Source organism: Argiope bruennichi, chromosome 2, assembly GCF_947563725.1.
Source record: "Argiope bruennichi chromosome 2, qqArgBrue1.1, whole genome shotgun sequence".
NCBI lineage: Eukaryota > Metazoa > Arthropoda > Arachnida > Araneae > Araneidae > Argiope > Argiope bruennichi.
In genome coordinates, this window is record NC_079152.1 from 105001413 (window position 1) to 105023527 (window position 22115).

Here is a 22115-nt window from a genome sequence, read left to right on the forward strand (position 1 = left end):
AGAAACAATTGCAAAAAAGCACTTTTTTTTAGTGCACTTTCCAGAATTGCACTTAAGCGTGCTATAGTATAGCTGTGCTTACAAAATGTGATTGATTAATTGACACATGGAAAATGTGAGTCAGCTTCCGAAGAATATCATGAAAAAATTCAGTGTCAAATTTATACTTATAGATATATATTTAAGATACTTATATATTTAATATAAGGTATGAGTATCAGATTTATTTCAGTCTTGTTGCCACTCAACTCATACTATAAAAGAAGTGGAAGAAAAAAAAAGGTTTATTTACAACATATAATTACAGGAAGAAAGTTAAAAATATCAAGATATATCTTTTAGATTACTTCTAAGAAAGATTACTTTTGACAACGCGTGGGAAAAACATTGCTGTAGGCAAAGGGATTTTTTGGTATTGTCTTTTTCGCTTTGTAAAAGTTCAGTGAATCTTACTTTTCTACACCATTGTAACGCACAAAATATTACAGCTTAAAATTAACGGCTAAGTAGAGCCATATTTGGCAATATGCCAGATTCTTATCTTTAATGCAATTTTTAATTGACTTATAAGCTACAAATATCTCTTTGAAGACATGTACAACAAGAAACTAAATATTTTAATTGGCGCATTAATTGAAAAATACTATTTTAAAGCTTGCAATTATTAAAGCTTGTAGCCTGTGTAAAGATATACTCGGATAAAGATAATAACTCTTTTATAAATATATTTACAAAATATAATTTAGCATTTTACGTAAATTGAATATCTAATTTAAATTTAAAAGATATTTTAAAGAATTACTTTATTGAAATTAATTTTGTATCGAAACTTTTCGACTCAAAATGATTTAGTCAATCAACCGAAATATATATGGTTTCCGAAACTACAAAAGCACTATTCTGAAAATCTGCTTTGCATTTAAATAAGGCAATTCAGTAAATCAAGAATCAGTCTTATTTAATAAGTGAAATATCCATTTCCAATTCAACTCAGAACTTTTAGATGCTTTCACCAATGCAATTGAAGTTTAAAGGTCTGCTTCAACTCTTTACTGCCAAGAGGCGCAGTTGTCTAGAATAGTAAGTCTTTGAAATAAAGCTGCCTTTTCCAGTTCATTGTTTTCCAACAATCGCAAGTGAAAGCTTTCGTATGTATTCAGAGAAAGAAAATTTTATCTGCAGCTTTTGACAGCCGCATATTCTCAAGAATGAAATTCTTCCAAAATATTATTTAGTTACTGATATGAGGAAAGAGAGTGCCACACTTTGTATTTTTTCATTTCAGAATATCTTTTGAAAGAAAATAAACTAATTTAATTTTTTAATCAAACACTGATTTCATTTAAATGCTTTCATCCTGTTCTAATTTATTTTTTAAACGCGCCGACAAATAAAGTTACTATATCTAATTAAAGTTAAATAGAAATCGTAAGAAATTATTCATCGTTTTCCGTGTTGAGAACTGTGCAATATTTAATAAATAAATTCTGAGTTTATTAGTAATTCAATTTTATAAAAAAAAGTAGACAAATATCATGATGACTGAAAATGGTTACATAAACACAAATAAAAATATTGATATCTTTTATAATTAATTAGGTATTAATTGTATAACTAATATCTAAATATGCATATTCTCAAGAATGAAATTCTTCCAAAATATTATTTAGTTACTGATATGAGGAAAGAGAGTGCCACACTTTGTATTTTTTCATTTCAGAATATCTTTTGAAAGGAAATAAATTAATTTAATTTTTTAATCAAACACTGATTTCATATAAATGCTTTCATCCTGTTCTAATTTATTTTTTAAACGCGCCGACAAATAAAGTTACTATTTCTAATTAAAGTTAAATAGAAATCGTAAGAAATTATTCATCGTTTTCCGTGTTGAGAACTGTGCAATATTTAATAAATAAATTCTGAGTTTATTAGTAATTCAATTTTATAAAAAAAAGTAGACAAATATCATGATGACTGAAAATGGTTACATAAACACAAATAAAAATATTGATATCTTTTATAATTAATTAGGTATTAATTGTATAACTAATATCTAAATATGCATATTCTCAAGAATGAAATTCTTCCAAAATATTATTTAGTTACTGATATGAGGAAAGAGAGTGCCACACTTTGTATTTTTTCATTTCAGAATATCTTTTGAAAGAAAATAAACTAATTTAATTTTTTAATCAAACACTGATTTCATTTAAATGCTTTCATCCTGTTCTAATTTATTTTTTAAACGCGCCGACAAATAAAGTTACTATATCTAATTAAAGTTAAATAGAAATCGTAAGAAATTATTCATCGTTTTCCGTGTTGAGAACTGTGCAATATTTAATAAATAAATTCTGAGTTTATTAGTAATTCAATTTTATAAAAAAAAGTAGACAAATATCATGATGACTGAAAATGGTTACATAAACGCAAATAAAAATATTGATATCTTTTATAATTAATTAGGTATTAATTGTATAACTAATATCTAAATATGCATATTCTCAAGAATGAAATTCTTCCAAAATATTATTTAGTTACTGATATGAGGAAAGAGAGTGCCACACTTTGTATTTTTTCATTTCAGAATATCTTTTGAAAGGAAATAAATTAATTTAATTTTTTAATCAAACACTGATTTCATATAAATGCTTTCATCCTGTTCTAATTTATTTTTTAAACGCGCCGACAAATAAAGTTACTATATCTAATTAAAGTTAAATAGAAATCGTAAGAAATTATTCATCGTTTTCCGTGTTGAGAACTGTGCAATATTTAATAAATAAATTCTGAGTTTATTAGTAATTCAATTTTATAAAAAAAAGTAGACAAATATCATGATGACTGAAAATGGTTACATAAACACAAATAAAAATATTGATATCTTTTATAATTAATTAGGTATTAATTGTATAACTAATATCTAAATATGCATATTCTCAAGAATGAAATTCTTCCAAAATATTATTTAGTTACTGATATGAGGAAAGAGAGTGCCACACTTTGTATTTTTTCATTTCAGAATATCTTTTGAAAGGAAATAAATTAATTTAATTTTTTAATCAAACACTGATTTCATATAAATGCTTTCATCCTGTTCTAATTTATTTTTTAAACGCGCCGACAAATAAAGTTACTATTTCTAATTAAAGTTAAATAGAAATCGTAAGAAATTATTCATCGTTTTCCGTGTTGAGAACTGTGCAATATTTAATAAATAAATTCTGAGTTTATTAGTAATTCAATTTTATAAAAAAAAGTAGACAAATATCATGATGACTGAAAATGGTTACATAAACGCAAATAAAAATATTGATATCTTTTATAATTAATTAGGTATTAATTGTATAACTAATATCTAAATATGCATATTCTCAAGAATGAAATTCTTCCAAAATATTATTTAGTTACTGATATGAGGAAAGAGAGTGCCACACTTTGTATTTTTTCATTTCAGAATATCTTTTGAAAGGAAATAAATTAATTTAATTTTTTAATCAAACACTGATTTCATATAAATGCTTTCATCCTGTTCTAATTTATTTTTTAAACGCGCCGACAAATAAAGTTACTATATCTAATTAAAGTTAAATAGAAATCGTAAGAAATTATTCATCGTTTTCCGTGTTGAGAACTGTGCAATATTTAATAAATAAATTCTGAGTTTATTAGTAATTCAATTTTATAAAAAAAAGTAGACAAATATCATGATGACTGAAAATGGTTACATAAACACAAATAAAAATATTGATATCTTTTATAATTAATTAGGTATTAATTGTATAACTAATATCTAAATATGCATATTCTCAAGAATGAAATTCTTCCAAAATATTATTTAGTTACTGATATGAGGAAAGAGAGTGCCACACTTTGTATTTTTTCATTTCAGAATATCTTTTGAAAGGAAATAAATTAATTTAATTTTTTAATCAAACACTGATTTCATATAAATGCTTTCATCCTGTTCTAATTTATTTTTTAAACGCGCCGACAAATAAAGTTACTATTTCTAATTAAAGTTAAATAGAAATCGTAAGAAATTATTCATCGTTTTCCGTGTTGAGAACTGTGCAATATTTAATAAATAAATTCTGAGTTTATTAGTAATTCAATTTTATAAAAAAAAGTAGACAAATATCATGATGACTGAAAATGGTTACATAAACGCAAATAAAAATATTGATATCTTTTATAATTAATTAGGTATTAATTGTATAACTAATATCTAAATATGCATATTCTCAAGAATGAAATTCTTCCAAAATATTATTTAGTTACTGATATGAGGAAAGAGAGTGCCACACTTTGTATTTTTTCATTTCAGAATATCTTTTGAAAGAAAATAAACTAATTTAATTTTTTAATCAAACACTGATTTCATTTAAATGCTTTCATCCTGTTCTAATTTATTTTTTAAACGCGCCGACAAATAAAGTTACTATTTCTAATTAAAGTTAAATAGAAATCGTAAGAAATTATTCATCGTTTTCCGTGTTGAGAACTGTGCAATATTTAATAAATAAATTCTGAGTTTATTAGTAATTCAATTTTATAAAAAAAAGTAGACAAATATCATGATGACTGAAAATGGTTACATAAACGCAAATAAAAATATTGATATCTTTTATAATTAATTAGGTATTAATTGTATAACTAATATCTAAATATGCATATTCTCAAGAATGAAATTCTTCCAAAATATTATTTAGTTACTGATATGAGGAAAGAGAGTGCCACACTTTGTATTTTTTCATTTCAGAATATCTTTTGAAAGGAAATAAATTAATTTAATTTTTTAATCAAACACTGATTTCATATAAATGCTTTCATCCTGTTCTAATTTATTTTTTAAACGCGCCGACAAATAAAGTTACTATATCTAATTAAAGTTAAATAGAAATCGTAAGAAATTATTCATCGTTTTCCGTGTTGAGAACTGTGCAATATTTAATAAATAAATTCTGAGTTTATTAGTAATTCAATTTTATAAAAAAAAGTAGACAAATATCATGATGACTGAAAATGGTTACATAAACACAAATAAAAATATTGATATCTTTTATAATTAATTAGGTATTAATTGTATAACTAATATCTAAATATGCATATTCTCAAGAATGAAATTCTTCCAAAATATTATTTAGTTACTGATATGAGGAAAGAGAGTGCCACACTTTGTATTTTTTCATTTCAGAATATCTTTTGAAAGGAAATAAATTAATTTAATTTTTTAATCAAACACTGATTTCATATAAATGCTTTCATCCTGTTCTAATTTATTTTTTAAACGCGCCGACAAATAAAGTTACTATATCTAATTAAAGTTAAATAGAAATCGTAAGAAATTATTCATCGTTTTCCGTGTTGAGAACTGTGCAATATTTAATAAATAAATTCTGAGTTTATTAGTAATTCAATTTTATAAAAAAAAGTAGACAAATATCATGATGACTGAAAATGGTTACATAAACGCAAATAAAAATATTGATATCTTTTATAATTAATTAGGTATTAATTGTATAACTAATATCTAAATATGCATATTCTCAAGAATGAAATTCTTCCAAAATATTATTTAGTTACTGATATGAGGAAAGAGAGTGCCACACTTTGTATTTTTTCATTTCTGAATATCTTTTGAAAGGAAATAAATTAATTTAATTTTTTAATCAAACACTGATTTCATATAAATGCTTTTATCCTGTTCTAATTTATTTTTTAAACGCGCCGACAAATAAAGTTACTATATCTAATTAAAGTTAAATAGAAATCGTAAGAAATTATTCATCGTTTTCCGTGTTGAGAACTGTGCAATATTTAATAAATAAATTCTGAGTTTATTAGTAATTCAATTTTATAAAAAAAAGTAGACAAATATCATGATGACTGAAAATGGTTACATAAACACAAATAAAAATATTGATATCTTTTATAATTAATTAGGTATTAATTGTATAACTAATATCTAAATATGCATATTCTCAAGAATGAAATTCTTCCAAAATATTATTTAGTTACTGATATGAGGAAAGAGAGTGCCACACTTTGTATTTTTTCATTTCAGAATATCTTTTGAAAGGAAATAAATTAATTTAATTTTTTAATCAAACACTGATTTCATATAAATGCTTTCATCCTGTTCTAATTTATTTTTTAAACGCGCCGACAAATAAAGTTACTATTTCTAATTAAAGTTAAATAGAAATCGTAAGAAATTATTCATCGTTTTCCGTGTTGAGAACTGTGCAATATTTAATAAATAAATTCTGAGTTTATTAGTAATTCAATTTTATAAAAAAAAGTAGACAAATATCATGATGACTGAAAATGGTTACATAAACACAAATAAAAATATTGATATCTTTTATAATTAATTAGGTATTAATTGTATAACTAATATCTAAATATGCATATTCTCAAGAATGAAATTCTTCCAAAATATTATTTAGTTACTGATATGAGGAAAGAGAGTGCCACACTTTGTATTTTTTCATTTCAGAATATCTTTTGAAAGAAAATAAACTAATTTAATTTTTTAATCAAACACTGATTTCATTTAAATGCTTTCATCCTGTTCTAATTTATTTTTTAAACGCGCCGACAAATAAAGTTACTATATCTAATTAAAGTTAAATAGAAATCGTAAGAAATTATTCATCGTTTTCCGTGTTGAGAACTGTGCAATATTTAATAAATAAATTCTGAGTTTATTAGTAATTCAATTTTATAAAAAAAAGTAGACAAATATCATGATGACTGAAAATGGTTACATAAACGCAAATAAAAATATTGATATCTTTTATAATTAATTAGGTATTAATTGTATAACTAATATCTAAATATGCATATTCTCAAGAATGAAATTCTTCCAAAATATTATTTAGTTACTGATATGAGGAAAGAGAGTGCCACACTTTGTATTTTTTCATTTCAGAATATCTTTTGAAAGGAAATAAATTAATTTAATTTTTTAATCAAACACTGATTTCATATAAATGCTTTCATCCTGTTCTAATTTATTTTTTAAACGCGCCGACAAATAAAGTTACTATATCTAATTAAAGTTAAATAGAAATCGTAAGAAATTATTCATCGTTTTCCGTGTTGAGAACTGTGCAATATTTAATAAATAAATTCTGAGTTTATTAGTAATTCAATTTTATAAAAAAAAGTAGACAAATATCATGATGACTGAAAATGGTTACATAAACACAAATAAAAATATTGATATCTTTTATAATTAATTAGGTATTAATTGTATAACTAATATCTAAATATGCATATTCTCAAGAATGAAATTCTTCCAAAATATTATTTAGTTACTGATATGAGGAAAGAGAGTGCCACACTTTGTATTTTTTCATTTCAGAATATCTTTTGAAAGGAAATAAATTAATTTAATTTTTTAATCAAACACTGATTTCATATAAATGCTTTCATCCTGTTCTAATTTATTTTTTAAACGCGCCGACAAATAAAGTTACTATTTCTAATTAAAGTTAAATAGAAATCGTAAGAAATTATTCATCGTTTTCCGTGTTGAGAACTGTGCAATATTTAATAAATAAATTCTGAGTTTATTAGTAATTCAATTTTATAAAAAAAAGTAGACAAATATCATGATGACTGAAAATGGTTACATAAACACAAATAAAAATATTGATATCTTTTATAATTAATTAGGTATTAATTGTATAACTAATATCTAAATATGCATATTCTCAAGAATGAAATTCTTCCAAAATATTATTTAGTTACTGATATGAGGAAGGAGAGTGCCACACTTTGTATTTTTTCATTTCAGAATATCTTTTGAAAGGAAATAAATTAATTTAATTTTTTAATCAAACACTGATTTCATATAAATGCTTTCATCCTGTTCTAATTTATTTTTTAAACGCGCCGACAAATAAAGTTACTATATCTAATTAAAGTTAAATAGAAATCGTAAGAAATTATTCATCGTTTTCCGTGTTGAGAACTGTGCAATATTTAATAAATAAATTCTGAGTTTATTAGTAATTCAATTTTATAAAAAAAAGTAGACAAATATCATGATGACTGAAAATGGTTACATAAACACAAATAAAAATATTGATATCTTTTATAATTAATTAGGTATTAATTGTATAACTAATATCTAAATATGCATATTCTCAAGAATGAAATTCTTCCAAAATATTATTTAGTTACTGATATGAGGAAAGAGAGTGCCACACTTTGTATTTTTTCATTTCAGAATATCTTTTGAAAGGAAATAAATTAATTTAATTTTTTAATCAAACACTGATTTCATATAAATGCTTTCATCCTGTTCTAATTTATTTTTTAAACGCGCCGACAAATAAAGTTACTATTTCTAATTAAAGTTAAATAGAAATCGTAAGAAATTATTCATCGTTTTCCGTGTTGAGAACTGTGCAATATTTAATAAATAAATTCAGAGTTTATTAGTAATTCAATTTTATAAAAAAAAGTAGACAAATATCATGAGGACTGAAAATGGTTACATAAACGCAAATAAAAATATTGATATCTTTTATAATTAATTAGGTATTAATTGTATAATTAATATCTAAATATGTTGATAAATAAAATATTTACTTACGATGTTGTGTTTAAAATAATAGATTGTGATAAATATTATCAAAATTTTTTTAACTGTACTAATAATTTTTTATGTATTTTATTATTCTTAACATGGTATTAAGTATAGAATTTAAGTTGAATTATAATTTTATCTAATTTCCTTTGAATTTTTTAAGTGAGAGTTCACTAGTTATTTTCTGGACTGACATTTCAATTGAAAGATATATTTTGATATGTAAAAACGTAATTGGTAATTAAACGAACATATTATACAACGCTTATATTTATACTAAAACGAAAATATTTGACTCGTTTTAAGGAACCAGTAAAATGTTATTAAATATTCACATTTGAAATTTTCTGCTTGTCAACATTCATATGAATGTTCGTGGAGCCGATTGATTAGATTTTTATACAACCTAATGATCCATCAATCGATTTTTTTTTGCTGCTAGTATACCAAGAGTCTAATAGATTCGATTTACAGTTAGAAGTCATTACTACAGAGAAATAAAGCTCTTCACCTTTTTTTAATTTCAGCAAGAAAGATAATTATTCTTAAGCATAGAGATTTTCATCATTTTAGTTTTTGGCTAAGCGTATTGATGATAAGATATGAATGATTTACAGATTACTTAATATGATGAAGTAACTTTTTAACATTCAGTTATGTTGCTATTTCGTAATAGTTGGAGATGTTGTATGTATGCTTGTTTATTAGTTCAATAAAATCAGACGATCATAGAAAAAATCTCTTTTCGTAATGCATAGCTATGTTATTAGTGAAATGATAAATTTGTTAATATTTTGTTGCAAAAGTCAAACAATTATACTAAGAATAATTGTTATATAATACTATAACTATTTAATGTTCTCCATACAGAAAGTAAAGTGTCTATAATATTTCACTTGCAATCCATTCAATCACCAACTAATACCAGCAATTTTTTTACAATTAACTTTTTCCACACCTAATAACGGCAGGCTTCCTCTCTTCTGTCTTTCGTGAACAGTGGTGAAATGATTAGGGGAGAAATGAAACCTAAAACAAAATACAAACTAAGTTTTAAAAAATATGGAAGTTCAAATTTAAAGTGCTAATACAATAAAAATACACACACACATCACATAGATTTATTTGCAAATCATATAGATCACATAGATTTATTTGCAAATTCATTGAAAAATTATCTGGAGGTTTCTATGTCTAAAGAAGATATTTTCACTAAAACGCTTTATAAGTATTATAAATAATTTTGTGAACGCACTTAGAGATATGGAAGTTTTGTTGGATACGAATTAGACAAATAATTATTACGTGTGAAGCGAAGTCATTCCGAAAAAAATGTTCGTAATTTAACAAAATTTAATTTAATTCTCATTTTGCTCTTAAATTAAGAAGTACGTTTACATGAATGTTAATTTTTAAGATTTTATGGCGTTAGTCTAGCTTTGTTCCTTAACGAAAATTTTCTTTAACATCGAATAATAAAAGTCAGAGATTTTCAGAAAATTGAAGCTTTAATTGCAACCCTTTTATAGAAAATTCAAGAACATTACCTCATATAATAAAAACTTAAGAATTTGTATATTGGAATAAATTTCAGAAATAAAATCGTTGGAATGTGCGGAAATATTCTAGAAATTCTCAAACACAAATTTTAAATAGTCACAAAAGTTTCACGCAAAACTCATGCTAGTGGTAGTCTGAGATTATGTAATGCAATCCATCTGTGGAGTTTCATTAGCGAATCTGCAGTGCTAACCTGATAAAGACGGCATTTTTATTTGAAAAGAATTTCAAGATTTACAGCTAATTTTGATCACGCTATTAAATAAAACAAAAACCGTGGTGAATGATATGAATGTCTTTTTATATATCTTATCTAGGTAGTATTTCATATTTACTTTCATAGGATTCAACGCAACTTCATTAAACTTCCTTGTAGCAACCTTAGTTAGAATTTAACCGTGTCTTTTAAATAGCAGAGTTTCAGGCTTCAACAATCCTCGAAGTTTAATCCTAACCATCAGGTACATTGACATCAGTTTGCTTATGTATAAGCAAAACGAAAAAGAATACTTTTACCAAGTTGGAACGTTATCCGAGGAGTAATCCCTAGTATTTGCGTTCCCTTATTGTCGGCAAGAACTGTTCGTGTCCCTCAAGGCTGTTTATAAACCACGATTCCTTTCCGAACAGGACCTCTAGAAATCCTTTATTTAAGCCCAGAGAAGGTGCTCATGAAGTCGATCGATAAAACCAATCACTAGCAGAAAGGCTTCATAAGCTAGGATTCGGAGTGATAGGTAAATACTCACTTGTCAGAGATGTACCCTCAAACGAATTCTCGTCAGTCACTCCTATCCTGTAATTTTCCGCAATTCTGACTCCGCTATTCTCTAGCTCTGCTATCTTATCCATTACTGTGTCTCTACTGATCAGTATTGTTTTCCGTTGAATGGCTGGGTTTCATATTCTTTTCAATATGTTAAAAAAAGTTTTAAACTTTCCGGATTTTAACGATTTCCTGGTTCTTGTTTGATTCTCGTACATCTTTGATGGGACTTTTGCATGAATGTTACAAGATGCATTGCTTTTGATTATACTTACAATAAAATTCTTAAAAAAAATATTTAATTTTGAAAAGTTTTAAAAAGTTAATTAGCTCTGTAATAAATTGCATTAATCTTTAATTTTTTCAAATAAATTGGTTTAATTCTTTTAAATAAACGTTGTATATATATAAGATCTTAAGAAGCTAAAAGCATTCCGAAAAGGAATTGTTCCTTTACAGCACTAATAAGAAATAATTCCTTTTCCACTTAACCTGGTGATTCTTACATGGAGACTGGTATGTATTTTTTCCTTTTTTTTCAGTAATTAAAAATAGATATTTGGTTTCCTTGCTTACCTCATTTTTGCTTTCACCCATTAAGAATTAATTTGCATTTCAAAGATACTGTAACCGAATTAACCAGAGGAGTAAAACAAACAACCATGAGATCCACAAAAAGCAATGTGGACATCTAGAATTTCTATAAGGGAATAAAATTTTTATTGTTTACTAATATTGAAGTTGCAACAACAAACGACAACAAAAATTGTTTATTCTTTGCTGCTGATAACTTATGGGTTGAATCACAATTTATATGATTTGAAAAAGAACAGCTGAAGTAATCGTAAAAATTGAATGTCATTAAAACTCCATTTGGAATATTTCTAATGTTGCTTGTGGCTTTTGTTTGTTTACGAGAAAGTTGTTAAAAATATATCCAATCTTTAATATATTAATAAAAGTACTCATTCTAAAATATTTAAAAAAATAACAAGCAAATGTTTAAAAAATACATTTTGATTATATTTTTACTTTATTTTTATATATTTACATCATATTTTAATTTATTTAGATTTATTTTATCCATTTACATCATATTTTAATTTATTTAGATTTATTTTATCCATTTACATTATATTTTTAACATTATTTTCATCCATTTACAATACATTTTTAACATTATTTTTATGCATTTGCATTATTTTTTTTACATTATATTTTTAGGAAAAAGTTTGATCGCGGTAATAAGTTTTATACGACTAGGGAAGCAAAAAGTTTTATTGAACTTTATTTCCTCCTAAAATGCCTAGGATTATTATTTATGTGAAGTGAAGCAGCTAAAAGAGAGAGAGAGAGAGAAAGAAACTTTATTTCACAAGAAGGAGCAATTTATTTGAAAGAAACCTTGCTTGTTAAAGGCTCACCACAGTTTATAAAAACAAAAATGGGCAAACTTCTGCATTTGGCTAGAATGATGAAATTTTCTTTTTCGTTAGAAGTTCCACAATTTAGCATTAACTATACTTAAAAGACAGAAACGGAATCCTTTACTACCTTAACAACAGTTTTAAATTACGATCGAATCTAAACTTTTGTAAAGAAGTATTTAAAAAAATTGTACGCTTTCAGAAAATTACTGCCAAAAACATGGATTTTAAAATCATTTATTATTAGAGACTTTTAACTTTATTTTATATAAGAAAAAAGAACTTTCCATCATAAAAAAGACGATTAAAAATAATGTAGGCAAAAATAAAGAATAAATCAAACCTATAGAGAAGCAACAATATTGAAATGAGAATTCAAGATACAATGAAGACAATGAATACAAGAAAATAATGTTAGATATTTCGTTCTAATAGGGTTTAATTTCATGCATATTGAGATGGTGGAATTGGTCGTGGTGGCCTTGTTGTATGGTTTCGGGTTCCAGACTCATCTCCACCGAAGAGCCGTAGTGAAAGTGGATCTCGTGTACGTTAAATTCATCGGAGCCAAACGTCCTCCCGATGGTGCTGTGTGGACGCATGGACAGGGAAGTGCAAGCTCAGGTGCTGTCCTCATCATCTGAGCGTGGTTCAAAATTACGAGGTCCGTCCCATAATAGCCCGAGTGTTGTTTTAAAACAAGACGTTAATATAACTAAAATGAACTGAGATGGTGTGTCTTCAGTGGTGAAGATGTCAATGTTACAAGTTAAAAATTTCAGCTCGTCTAGTGATATAATTTTTTTTAAGAATAACCAATTCGAAATAAAACCTAATAAAATATTTATTAAACTTTTCTTTTGAGTTGCCGTTTTATTGCATATTTTTTTCAAGAACTTTTAAATTTTTTTGAAAACATTTGAGATTCTATGGTTCATTGTTATTTTTTCCAACTCATTGCAAGCTTTATTTGTCCTTTTTGTTTTGGAATACATTGCATATGTCGTGGGTTTTTATAAATATATAACCGTGGTATGCACTGTTCAGGGAGGTATTAAAAATTATGAAACCCCTTGAACTGAAATTTCAAGTTTCCTATAAGAACGTTAGATATTAATTTTACAGTTAATTCCAATAGCTATAATCAAAATATTTTTTGTAAAAATAAAACGGAAGTCATTTTTTTTTATTCTAACTCATGATCATGAAATTTTTGAAATCCTTTCTTTCAGTTAAAGAATCGTAACTAGCATTCCTAGAAAGAATGTATTTCAGCTTACATTTGTTGACAGGTGCTATTGTAAAATGCGATATTGGTTAGTATATATTATTATTTGCTAGCAATACAATTAAGGTGAAGAAATCAGTATGATTGTTTTTGATCATGCATGGAAAATAATTATGCAAATTGTATTAAACCGAAATTTTATTGTGAGTCATACTCTCTCCAAGCTTTCTCTTTACTAACTGCCATATTTTTACATGAATATTAAAAACTCAATGCTAATTTAAATATAATTATTTGTAGAACTAAAGCCCTAATAAATGAATTCATTAAAAATACAAATCACTTCTAAATTGTTTCTAGGAATAATGGTTTTTAATATATAATTACTTTATTACTTCTATTATAAAGAGTGGCCCAAAATTAACACAAGATTTGAATTTACCATCATTCGTACAGTAAAGTTTTGGCAATCCTATCAAAAGGCCTTTGATAGCTGATTGTTTAGGGTTATTAAAAATGGAGAGCTACACAATAGAACAACGTGTTTTTATTGTTGAATAATATTTCAAAAATAAAGTCTGTCAATAGCAGTTCGGAAATTCGAGGATTGCCCCCCCCCCTAGGATATGCTATTTTACACTGAGTTTCTTTTTATGGGCTTATTTGAAGTCAAAGGTTTATTCCAACAAGCTCACAAACACGCATGCATTGAAGGGGGTAATTCAACGAAATGCAAAATGGCCATGGAAAATTTCGACAAAAGAGTGCGTACTTGCCAGGTCGTAGAGGCCATTTGCCCTATGTGTTATTCCATACATAGCCCAACCTGTCTACTTTACGATTCAACAAAAATGGAACAATTTAAATAAAAGAAACTGTGTTTTTTATTTAATTCGAATCTTGTGTTAACACGTTGTTCTATCGTCTAGCGCTTTATTTTTACTAACCCTAAGTTACCAGCTGTCAAATGTTTTTAATAGGGTTGCCAGCCCTTTCCTGCACGAATGGTGGCAAATTCAAATCTTTCGTTAATTTTGGGACACCCTTTATAAATATATTGTTATTCATTTTGATTGCATCTAAAGCGTATAGTCTTAAATTGTTCTCTGCTAGTAGTGCTTTTTCTGTCTTTATTTAGTTAAATATTTGATTCAAGAACTGATGATAAAAGAGAAATGTGACAACATATGTTGATAAAATCGACCTTGGAATGTCTATATTTTCCCAGATAAGGTCCAGCAAATGGGAGTAAGATGCTGGCATAGAGTACTTTCTGGAAAATGCATCCTAGAATTGAATTTCTTGTATAATAAAATCCCTAAAAACTATCTGGACCAATCTTTGAAAGCAATTCGCAAGGCCATGTCTCAAGCACAAATTGGTTTTTTACAGCTTCAATAATGGTTAATAACACAATCAGAAAAGGAACATGATCTCTTTCATCCTTCGATTCAACTTCATGAATCATGACATGTCTTAAATACGAATTTTCGCTCTTTAAATCACTAGGTCAAAGGTGGGAGGAATTGTCTATATGTTTCTCTTTTACTTATAGTAAATATAATCTAAGAACTTCGTCAAATTTGCACACGCGAATGTTTCTAATTTTAGTATTGCTTCTGGAAAGTACGGTTTTTGCAACGCATTCTTTATAAAATACTAGCCGCCTTTGGCGACCAGCCGGTTCGCCAATCTTAATGTTCGTTAAAATTTTAATAATTAAATATTTTATGCAATTTCTACTTTAATAGCTTCTTCATCAAAATATTTTAAAACTTCAAATTTTGATTATCATATAATTCATTCATAATATTATAAAGGCCTTCAGTCATAACGTAAATGTATCTCTCTCATTTTCTGTTAGCACCCGTAGAATTTATGCTTTAAATTAAAGTGGAAAGAATTTATCTTCAATTAATATAATAATATTTTTTACTGAAACAAAGCATTTTTTTTATAATCTGATTACTGAAAATAGAGTCACTCAGCGTTTAAACTTTATGGGCACTAAAGAATATCTTTTTAAATTTATGTAATATCTCAAGAGTTGGTCAACAAAATTTTCTTAGATTCATTATGAGCAGATCGATTAATTAACAATGTTTAAATTTAAATGCATCAAACACTAAGAAAATAAAACGAATCGTTTAAAATAAACGGTTGAAAACAGGTTTTAAAAAAACTACTTAAAAAACGATGTACTTAAAACTATAAGCATATACAAAAAATATATAACTAACATAAATACAATTTACTCACAAAAGCATGCAACTAACCCAAAAATAATTTGAATCATCCATTGATAACGTTGTCATGGCAACAATCAGAACAGAATGCGCATGTGTGAATTTTCTTCGCCGGTTACGTAACTATAAATACGTGGTTTTTTCTACGCCAGTTGGGGTAACGCTATGCGGATTAGAAATTTTTAATTTCCTTTATTCTGTTTTATTTTAATTCAAAAGTGCTTCAGAATGAATCTGAAAAATTGATTCATTAACAATGTTTAATTTTAAATGCATCAAACATTAAGAAAATAAACAGAACCGATTGAAATAATCCGCCGAAAAATGTTAACCCTAGCCTCATTACTGTTGGGAGAAAAAAAAAACTGAAGCCTTTCTCGTTTGGCGCTGGGGATAATGGAAGATTTTTTTGGCGGAAAAGTTGACGGTGGGGAAAATGGAAGATTTTTTTGGCGGGAAAGTTAGTTTTTAATTAATAATTAAAATTCTAATTAAAAATTCGAAAAAAGGAACCCCAGGTGCACATTCTCAACCTCCAAGGTATACATGTACCAAATTTGGTAGCTGTATGTCAAACGGTCTGGCCTGTAGAGAGCCAACACACACACACACACACACACGTTGAGCTTTATTATAAGTATAGATTTACCGAGTGTTTTCGTAAATAATTACAAATTACGCGTATTAATACAAATTACAAATTACGCGAGTAAAATTACGAGTATAAATTAATACATACAAATTAATAATATTTTAAGCATTTTATTGCTTAAATAAATTAGATATTTGTATATAAGAAACAGTGTATAACCTGAGAGATTACAATTTATAGAGAAGGATTGATTTCTTCCTTTTGTATCTGCTTTCTAGAATGGCAATGAATGAAAATTTTGCAAATAATACCGTTGAACTCAGATGAACTACAAATTTTGATAGAAATTAAGAGATGATGAAATACAAAAATATTTTCCTTAAAATAAACAAGTAACTTGCCACAATTCCAGTCACTTCGTATATTGCTGTGATACTTGAGAATTTCCATCAAGTACCTTATAAATATAAAAATTCGGGCTTTATGATGTTTAATACGAAATAATTTTCGAATATTATCATCATGTGTATGAAATTTCGTTTGAGAAACTGTCATTTCTTCTCCATGAGAAATTCTAGCATCAATAAGAAAATTGATTGATATTGATCAAAAACTATATTTCTTTTTGTAATTTAAGCATGAATAATCACTATACATTAGATATTTTTTTGAAGTTACAATTTTTTTTTTTATTGTTGAATGAATCATATGCATGAATCATCGCATTAACATTCTTTAATTATTTTTAACTTTTCAAGATTTTAGTATCTTCTGAAAAAATCTTATCAAGCATCTTACCAAATTACATCATCGGATTTTTTAGGCTTTATTTTTTGAAACAAGATCTTCAAAATAGTTTCAAGTTAGTAAAATGAATAAATTTAATTCCATTGTTTTCTCTACAATGAAAGTAAAAACATCAGCATAAAAAGTTTCAATCCAATCATCTTGCTTCCATAGCATTCCTTTGCATGTTGCGTGTCAGAGTTTTATGGTTTCTTTTTATTGAATTATAAATCTATGTTTTCAGTTACATAAATATTGGTTTTTGTTCAAATATGTGTTCAGATCCATTCCCAAACGTGTGGCAAAATGCTTTTATATGTTTAAAGAATCCCTGAATAAATATAATCCCGATGGATCTTCAAGGTTTTAATGAAGTTAAGAATAAAATCTATGATTAAATGCTATTTCTTTTCCCAAAATATTGGTACTAGATAAAAAGTTTCACATTTTATTTGAAAGGAATTAATTAATTCTGAAACAAAATTCTCTACTGTATGATGTTTCCTGGAAAATATATATTCCATTAAAACTGTTTCCATTAAAATATCTCTGGGTATCGATTACTTTTTAAATTTTTTTCATTTAACAACATAAATAAACATGAGAGCTCAACTTGCATAATTACCGCTGAATTACCTCTAGAATTATTCTACAGCAAATACAATCCATATTTTTGAAGTTTAGAAAGATAACGAATTTTGCTCTTTCGGAACAATCAAGAAAAAAGAAAGAGCACTTTTTAAAAACATGGGAAATGAAATAATTTTTAAAGATTTTACAGACGTTTCAATTCAACAAAATTTTTGTAAAGAACTGAAAACTAAAGAAATTCATTAAACTTTATGTTATTATATTATTTATATAATAAATAAAGCACCCGAAATTGCAGTGATTGGTAAACGACAAATTTGACTGCTTTTTGTAAATATTATCTCAATTTACCTTATTTCTAAACTACAAGTATATTATAAGAATTTAAATGATGTGACATATTACTATTACATTCTGACAATTATTTGCTAATATATACAAAACAGAAGACGCTTGAAAATTTGAATCGTCTTTTCAGTAGAAAACCGACCATAATGGAATAAAATCTTGTTATTAGGTAAATCTAATTCGACCATTTTAAAGCGATTTGATGTAAGATATAAAATAAATATAGATACTGAAAGGCAGCTGATTAGTAATTTTCGTTGCTTAAACATTTCTCAAAATAATCACTTATTTTTCCATTACTTTTTCTAATATTTTGTTTCTTTTTCTGGTTAATAAAGCGAATCAATTATACGCACAAAACACACACACAAAAAAGGCACCAACAATTTTAATAATGTTTTCTATAAATATTAATTTTTCTTTTCGTGCCCAAAGTAATCTTGAGTGTATTGCATATATCGATAGAAAATAAAAAAAAAATGTATGAATAGAGCTCAGAATATATGGAACTTTTGTAGCCTATATCATTAGGGTTAGCTTAAGGGTTACTATGTTCTAACATTTGATTCGCCAATGCAGACGCTTCAGGCAATTAAATAACTGAATCCCCCGTGGCAAAAACTCTTCATTTTATTCTAGCCCAGTTTTGGAAACCCATCGACTTTACTAAAAATAATGTCTCAAAAAATTGCTGGTGTGTTTTATGAATGTAATGAACATTTTTCATTTAAAAAAATGGATAATATCATTATGGAAGACTTCAATGGAGACTATTCATTATTCAGCATTCATATTGCACAGCTCTAAGGTACTTTGTATAATTTACATAATTATTATTGCATTTCCTTCTGTAATTATTTTAGAAAGTTAATAATTATTATTTCAATATAGTATTATTTAACTTTCAAACTTACCAATTTGGTTTCTTTCTTGCATAATATTAATAATAATAAAAGTTAAATCACCAAGGTATTAAATGCGTTTTCAGAAATGCCCTATAACAACTAACTACCATAGAAATATACAGCAACTGAATCGATACAAAGGAGAAAGATGGAAATATTTTTAATCAACGCATAATTTAAACTTTTCATTAAAATTTCTTGTAGTTGTCGTTAGAGGAAAAAAAATGAAAAAATATTTTCTAAATAAAAAAAAAATGTCCTGGAGGTTTTAAGAAAAATTATTCATCACAAATTGAGAATAATAAGGAGACAATAGATACTTTTTTATTCTAATATGCTATGAGAACATCATCATTTATGTAGCAGATAGAATTTTTTTTGGTAAAATTGTTCATTATTCTAAAGCAGAATAAAGCCTTAAAGGTATTGACTCTTTCAGCTTCGATACAGAGCAATAAAAAGAAAAGATGGAACATTGTATTCATTAAAAAATCTTTTCCCATCAATTTTTAGAATGAGTTCAAATTCAATAAAAACATTTAAACAATATATTTACTATAGTTTATTATAAACATTCTTTTAAAGTGTTTTGGAGCTTTTTGTTTGTGTATATTATGTATCTGAAAGCCTTATAGTGAAGAAAATCATTTACTTAATGCTTCAAGCGTTTTTCATTAAAATAACTTTTCTTTCTCTTTTTTCAAAGTGCTGTAAATAGTCTGAAAAGAAATTGATGTTATAGTGGTACAAACACTAAATAATTCCATTGGGATTTTATCAAGAAACTTGTTGGGAAATTACATGAAAAATAGTTTCTAATTGTAAAATTGTTGTTGTCGGAACTTTAGAGATTTACTTTTGTCTCTTAGAAAAAGAAATATTCCTCGAAATTCTCTTCTTTTTGTACCTATAAGAAATAGAGAAAAACATTAAAATTATTTAAAATTCCTTGTTTTAATTTAGAAATAACTTCCTTAATTTAATGCCCTTCATTTGTTTAAATTAAAAGACAAGCAGACGCAAACGAAAACAAATACAGATAAAAAAAATTAAAAATCACTAGGTTTTACTATCAAATCAAATAAAAGTATCTAATCACAATAGATTATTTAAAACGTTTATTCATTTCTTATTAAAGAAGTTAAAATTAACTTAAGTTTGATATTGTAGTGAATTCATTTTAAATACCTGGTTACTCAATCCTTTCTTTAGAGTAATTTAATTCTTTAATTGTAGAAAAAAGTTTATTGCCAGTTCCCAAAACTAAATTTTTAATATAAATTCAGGTCCTTAATAGCTTCACATAAAAGACAGTCAAGTTTCAACAACAGTTCAAACTATCATGAATTTTTGAAGGCCATTGTCAAATCCAACGTGTGTTCTAAGCGGTATTCGTGGATAACATCATCAATGAATTATGCATGTGCTTACCTAATGCAAATGCCATCTGTTTGGGAGCACTCAGATGCTAATTAATGTCTGGTAAAGGAAGCCGATAAGGAACGGAAGCCTTATCGTCCTGTTGGTTTAAGCTTGAACGAGTTTGAATCACTGTTTAATAAGAAATGTAGGTCTATTTGGGAAAGAGAATTTGCATCATTTGCTAAATTTAACAGAAGCGCAAACTATTCTATTTTTTTGGGGGGGGGGGAATCCAGATTTAAAATTCTAGATTAACTTGATGAAGTTGTCTTTTATTTCGATTATTATCTGTTTTGGTGTATACGCAGTTTAATATAATTTCTCCACTTCCTATAATTTAAACTTCCAATTAAGGCTTTAAACTTCCAATAAAGCCTGGTCTTAATATAATATTGATAGAAATTCGGATCATTTCCTTTTTTTTAATGAATTTTAAAAATGATAAATAATATAAACCTTAACTTAAATACAAAAGTTCACTAGTTGCCTAATTGTTCAAAACTCGATTAACGTACATGAATTGGAAAGAAATTTTTATGAATTCTGTTCTCTCAGCATGACAATAAATGGAATTATTGAAAGATAATGTGTTAATTGACTAATGTGTTTTAAAAAAAATTCGCAATGATATGAATGACTGCTGAAGGTGTTTTCCTACAACAATTTCCTCAAATGAAACGTAAACGTAGGACAGAGTCCCCACATTCAGATGCTATTTTACTAGCATACGTAAGAAACTTTAAAAAGTGCATTAGTTTATGTATATTTACCAAAAATACCACTCATTCTTTTATTATACATATTTGTCTAGAAATTAACTGAATCAAGAAGAGAATGATTTGAAAAATTATTTATCTATTAATAGTATCAATGACTCATTTGTTTTTCATGAGCTTCATGAGTTATACTTCCAAAATCATTTCAAAACTTAAAAAATATAATAATAAAAACTTGCGCCTAACTTTTGGAGGTCATTGTAAATGAAACCTTTGAATTTAAAATGTGTATAAAACCAAAGAACTTTCAAACGAACTACATAGTATGCATTGGTGAATGGATTTAAGAAGAAATCATTAAGCTATGTAACACAAATAAATTTATTTATATTCATAATAATTGAACTGAATCTGTTTAGAAAAATGTATCACTGTATTTCGTAATTTGAAACAAAATTACTAATTTTTGCAAACGCATCTAAATCTTTCCAATCCATCAATTATTATGGATCATTTCTTTATTTAAAAAAAATATAAAGAAATAAAGGATATCTCGGCCAGACTTTTGTTTTTATTCTATCACACAAAAATTTTAAGGTTTTTTTTTTTTTTCATGTTCTAAACTTTCTAAAAATTTCCAACCGGGTCAATAGATATTTTTAAATCCCATTGAGACATATTTTAACTCAAAGTAAAAAATAAAACTTTTCCATAAATTTTTCCTTGTTGATTAAATAAATGAATATTATATTTACTAATTATTTATAGGTAGTATTAATAAGTGACTTCGTTATATACATGAAGCTGTTTTAGCTTGTTATTGATTTTGGTAAATGAAACAATGAGTAAGAGGAAAATGGGGTTTTTTTTTGTTATAATCTCAAACATTTGCCAATAAATTCTTATTTTCAAAGAATAGG